This window comes from Scyliorhinus canicula, chromosome 14 (genome assembly GCF_902713615.1).
Source record: "Scyliorhinus canicula chromosome 14, sScyCan1.1, whole genome shotgun sequence".
In the NCBI taxonomy this organism is placed as follows: Eukaryota; Metazoa; Chordata; class Chondrichthyes; order Carcharhiniformes; family Scyliorhinidae; genus Scyliorhinus; species Scyliorhinus canicula.
In genome coordinates, this window is record NC_052159.1 from 581,013 (window position 1) to 586,959 (window position 5,947).

The 5,947-nt window shown below is 56.0% G+C and overlaps 1 long non-coding RNA gene across 1 annotated transcript; it reads left to right on the top strand.

Annotated features, from left to right (window-relative positions):
* Positions 1-2,529: 2,529 nt before the first annotated feature.
* Positions 2,530-5,736, top strand: LOC119977855. Its single transcript, XR_005463297.1, has 3 exons — positions 2,530-2,649; positions 2,889-3,029; positions 5,180-5,736. It is a non-coding gene; the product is annotated as an uncharacterized LOC119977855 (long non-coding RNA).
* Positions 5,737-5,947: the final 211 nt, after the last annotated feature.

Consider the following 5,947-nt stretch of genomic DNA (forward strand, 5'->3'; position numbering starts at 1 on the left):
CACCATAAAGTCCTAGCTCCCAGTCTACCTTAGCTAGTTCTTCTCTCATCCCCTTGTAATCTCCTTTGTTTAAACACAAAACACTAGTATTTGATTTTACTTTCTCACCCTCCATCTGTATTTTAAATTCCACCATATTGTGATCGCTCCTTCCGAGAGGATCCCTAACTATGAGATCATGAATCAATCCTGTCATTACACAGGACAAGATCTAGGACCGCTTGTTCCCTCGTAGGTTCCATTACATACTGTTCTAGGAAACTATCGCGGATACATTCTATAAACTCCTCCTCAAGGTTGCCTTGACCGACCTGGTTAAACCAATCGACATGTAGATTAAAATCCCCCATGATAACTGCTGTACCATTTCTACATGAATCAGTTATTTCTTTGTTTATTGCCTGCCCCACCATCTCGTTACTATTTGGTGGCCGATAGACTATTCCTATCAGTGACTTTTTCGCCTTACTATTCCTGATTTCCACCCAAATGGATTCAACCTTATCCTCCCTAGCACCAATGTCATCCCTTACTATTGCCCGGATGTCATCCTTAAATAACAGAGCAACACCACCTCCCTTACCATCCACTCTGTCCTTCCGAATAGTTTGATACCATCGGATATTTAACTCCCAGTCGTGACCATCCTTTAACCATGTTTCAGTAATGGCCACTAAATCATAGTCATTTACGATGATTTGTGCCATCAACTCATTTACTTTATTCCGAATACTACGAGCATTCAGGTAAAGTACACTTATGTTGCTTTTTTTACCTCTGTTTTGAACCTGAACATCTCCAGTTTTATTCCTTTTGTTATTACTGGGCCTATTCACTGAGCTCCCCTCAGTCACTGTACCTTGTACTGTCGCCCTTTTAGATTTTTGACTATGCCTTGCACTTTTCCCCTTACTTCCTTTTGCTTCTGTCCCTGTTTTACTACCTTCCAACTTCCTGCATCGGTTCCCATCCCCCTGCCACATTAGTTTAAACTGACGGAGGTTGAATGACGGAGGTTGAGGGGCGACCTGATAGAGGTCTACACAATTATGAGGGGCATAGACAGAGTGGATAGTCAGAGACTTTTTCCCAGGGTAGAGGGGTCAATTACTAGGGGGCATAGGTTTAAGGTGCGAGGGGCAAGGTTTTTACACAGAGGGTAGTGGGTGCCTGGAACTCGCTGCCGGAGGAGGTGGTGGAAGTAGGGACGATAGTGACGTTTAAGGGGCATGTTGACAAATACATGAATAGGATGGGAATAGAAGGATACAGACCCAGGAAGTGTTGAAGATTTTAGTTTAGACGGGCAGCATGGTCGGCACAGGCTTGGAGGGCCGAAGGGCCTGTTCCTGTGCTGCACCTTTCTTTGTTCCTTGTTGAACTGCACACACTACTCCAGCTGTGGCCTCCCCAGTGTTTCAGACAATTCCAACATTATATTCTTACTTTTATATTCTATACCGCTGCCAATGAAGGAGAACTTTCCATTTGCTTTCTTAACAACCTTGTCTACTTGAACTGCTGCCTTTAGGGACCTGTGTACCTGTCGCCAATATCTCTCACTTCATCGACCTCTCTGAGTATATTCCTATTTATTCTGTACTCCCTATAACTGTTTGGCCTCCCTAAATGCTGACCTTACACTTTTACTGTCTGTCAGCGGCTGCTGGCACCGGGCGGGAGCGGGCACCGGGCGGGAGCGGGCACCGGGCGGGAGCGGGCACCGGGCAGGAGCGGGCACCGGGCGGGAGCGGGCACCGGGCGGGAGCGGGCACCGGGCGGGAGCGGGCACCGGGCGGGAGCGGGGCACCGGGCACGGGCGGGGGCGGGCACCGGGCGGGAGCGGGCACCGGGCGGGAGCGGGCACCGGGGCAGGAGCGGGCACCGGGCGGGAGCGGGCACCGGGCGGGAGCGGGCAGCGGGCACCGGGCGGGAGCGGGCACCGGGCGGGAGCGGGCACCAGGCGGGAGCGGGCACCGGGCGGGAGCTGGCACCGGGCGGGGGCGGGCACCGGGCACCGGGCGGGAGCTGGCACCGGGCCAGAGCGGGCACCGGGCGGGAGCGGGCACCGGGTGGCTGCGGGCACCGGGCGGGAGTGGGCACCGGGCGGGAGCTGGCACCGGGCGGGAGCGGGCACCGGGCGGGAGCGGGCACCGGGCGGGAGCGGGCACCGGGCGGGAGCGGGCACCGGGCGGGAGCGGGCACCGGGCGGGAGCGGGCACCGGGCGGGGGCGGGCACTGGGCGGGAGCGGGCACCGGGCGGGGGCGGGCACCGGGCGGGGGGCGGGCACCGGGCGGCGGCGGGCACCGGGCGGGAGCGGGCACCGGGCGGGAGCGGGCACCGGGCGGGAGCGGGCACCGGGCGGGAGCGGGCACCGGGCGGGAGCGGGCACCGGGCGGGAGCGGGCACCGGGCGGGAGCGGGCACCGGGCGGGAGCGGGCACCGGGCGGCTGCGGGCACCGGGCGGGAGCGGGCACCGGGCGGGAGCGGGCACCGGGTGGCAGCGGGCACCGGGCCGCGTGCAGCTTGGTATGAATGGAATGTGAGGAATTGAGCTGATTTCTTCACTGTTTACAGGACCGCATTTTGTTGCCGTGAACAATAAGAATGAGATTCTGGTGACAGATTTCCACAATCACTCGGTGAAGGTAAGTCCACATTTGACTGTTGTACATTTCCCGAGTCACACTAAACATTCGAGCTTCGGGGCTTCAGCCGACATTACTAACGTCCCCTGCCCCCCCTCGGACACTTGGCCAAGCACAGCCTCTGGCTTTTCATGGCCTTCCCTGACGGATCAGACCTGTCTTGGAGGTGTGCCTCCTGATAGACCGGTCCACCAATCGGAGACTGAGGCTTGTGACTGACCTTTTGGTGACCTTCACAGGTTTATAACTCGGATGGTGAATTCCTCTTCAAGTTTGGATCACACGGAGAGGGGAACGGACAGTTCAACGCACCGACAGGGGTGGCTGCCGACACCAATGGGAACATCATCGTTGCAGATTGGGGAAATAGCCGAATACAGGTGGGAATGTGATTCACACCGTATCCAACCCCCTGCTGTACCTGTATCCATCCCCCTGCTGTACCTGTATCCATCCCCCTGCTGTACCTGTATCCATCCCCCTGCTGTACCTGTATCCCTCCCCCTGCTGTACCTGTATCCATCCCCCTGCTGTACCTGTATCCATCCCCGTGCTGTACCTGTATCCATCCCCCTGCTGTACCTGTATCCATCCCCCTGCTGTACCTGTATCCATCCCCCTGCTGTACCTGTATCCATCCCCCTGCTGTACCTGTATCCATCCCCCTGCTGTACCTGTATCCATCCCCCTGCTGTACCTGTATCCATCCCCCTGCTGTACCTGTATCCATCCCCCTGCTGTACCTGTATCCAACCCCCTGCTGTACCTGTATCCATCCCCGTGCTGTACCTGTATCCATCCCCGTGCTGCACCTGTATCCATCCCCGTGCTGTACCTGTATCCATCCCCCTGCTGTACCTGTATCCATCCCCGTGCTGTACCTGTATCCATCCCCGTGCTGTACCTGTATCCATCCCCGTGCTGTACCTGTATCCATCCCCGTGCTGTACCTGTATCCATCCCCGTGCTGTACCTGTATCCATCCCCCTGCTGTACCTGTATCCATCCCCCTGCTGTACCTGTATCCATCCCCCTGCTGTACCTGTATCCATCCCCGTGCTGTACCTGTATACATCCCCTGCTGTACCTGTATCCATCCCCGTGCTGTACCTGTATCCATCCCCGTGCTGTACCTGTATCCATCCCCGTGCTGTACCTGTATCCCTCCCCCTGCTGTACCTGTATCCATCCCCCTGCTGTACCTGTATCCATCCCCCTGCTGTACCTGTATCCATCCCCCTGCTGTACCTGTATCCATCCCCGTGCTGTACCTGTATCCATCCCCCTGCTGTACCTGTATCCATCCCCCTGCTGTACCTGTATCCATCCCCCTGCTGTACCTGTATCCATCCCCCTGCTGTACCTGTATCCATCCCCCTGCTGTACCTGTATCCATCCCCGTGCTGTACCTGTATCCATCCCCGTGCTGTACCTGTATCCATCCCCCTGCTGTACCTGTATCCATCCCCGTGCTGTACCTGTATCCATCCCCGTGCTGTACCTGTATCCATCCCCCTGCTGTACCTGTATCCATCCCCCTGCTGTACCTGTATCCATCCCCGTGCTGTACCTGTATCCATCCCGTGCTGTACCTGTATCCATCCCCCTGCTGTACCTGTATCCATCCCCGTGCTGTACCTGTATCCATCCCCCTGCTGTACCTGTATCCATCCCCGTGCTGTACCTGTATACATCCCCTGCTGTACCTGTATCCATCCCCCTGCTGTACCTGTATCCGTCCCCCTGCTGTACCTGTATCCATCCCCGTGCTGTACCTGTATACATCCCCTGCTGTACCTGTATCCATCCCCTGCGGTCTCCCTGTCCTGGGAGAGATTGATGGAGACAGTGTGAAATGAAATGAAAATCGCTTATTGTCACGAGTAGGCTGCAATGAAGTTACTGTGAAAAGCCCCTAGTCGCCACATTCCGGCACCTGTTCGGGGAGGCTGGTACGGGAATCGAACCGTGCTGCTGGCCTGCCTTGGTCTGCTTTCAAAGGCAGCGATTTAGCCCAGTGTGCTAACCAGCCCCAAGTGTATTGGGGGTGGTGGTGATGTGTGGTGGGGCCCGTGCTTATTTTGTGTGGCATGTTGTGTTTTTACTGTTATCCTGGCCAGCTCATAGGTCAAGGTCTTTTCTGCCGGTTTTCCCGTTGGGCGGCACTGTGACATAGTGGTTAGCACTGCTGCCTCAACACCAGGGACCCGGGTTCAATTCTGGTGCCTGTGCGGAGTCTGCACGTTTTCCCCGTGTGTGCGTGGGGTTCCTCCAGGTGCACCGGTTTCCTCCTCCAGCCCAAAGATGTGCAGGTGGATTGGCCGTTCTAAATTGCCCTTAGTGTCCAAAGGTTCTGTCGGGTTACTGGGATGGGACGGGTGATTGGGCGCTGGGTGCTCTATCAGTGGCCTGTGCAGACTCAATGGGCCAAATGGCCTCCTTTGGCACTATCAGGATTCTATGTTAGCTGACGTCAGCTCCAGCTGCTATCTGTGCCTCTCTATCCGTCTGTCTGCCTTTCTCTCTGCAGGTGTTTGACAGTGCCGGCTCATTCCTCTCCTACATTAACACATCTGCTGACCCTCTGTACGGGCCGCAGGGTCTGGCATTGACCTCCGAAGGACATGTGGCCGTGGCCGATTCAGGGAATCACTGCTTCAAGATTTACCGATATTTGCAGTGAAGGAAAGTTCCAGAACTCTGTGACAGAATCACGGAACCAGTTTACTTTCTGTGCGATTCCGTCCAGTTAAGGACTAGCAATGCGTTTGGGTGTGTTTGTGTTGTCAGTCCAGACAGAAGCAACATCTAACCTAGGCCCAAGGTCAGAGTTCACCATGGAGTGACCAGTGCTCCCATTGGCCAGAGACAGATGGACCACTCACCACCAATACTGGATAAAGGGCCCAAACAGGAGGAATCCTGCCCGTCTGTAACAAGGATTGTACTTGAGAGAATGTTCGAACTTTCAAATGGGAAATTGACCGATTGTAATGTTGCACATCCACATTCACAATAGCCCTGTCTCCACTGGAACTGAACTGAGATCAGTGTCAGGACAATAAAGAGTCAGTGTCCATGGAACTATACCCCAGTGAGAGTCAGTGTGTGTGGGACCCGTACCCCAGTGAGAGTCAGTGAGTGTGGGACCCGTACCCCAGTGAGAGTCAGTGTGTGTGGGACCCGTACCCCAGTGAGAGTCAGTGTGTGTGGGACCCGTACCCCAGTGAGAGTCAGTGTGTGTGGGACCCGTACCCCAGTGAGAGTCAGTGTGTGTGGGACCCCAGTGAGAGTCAGT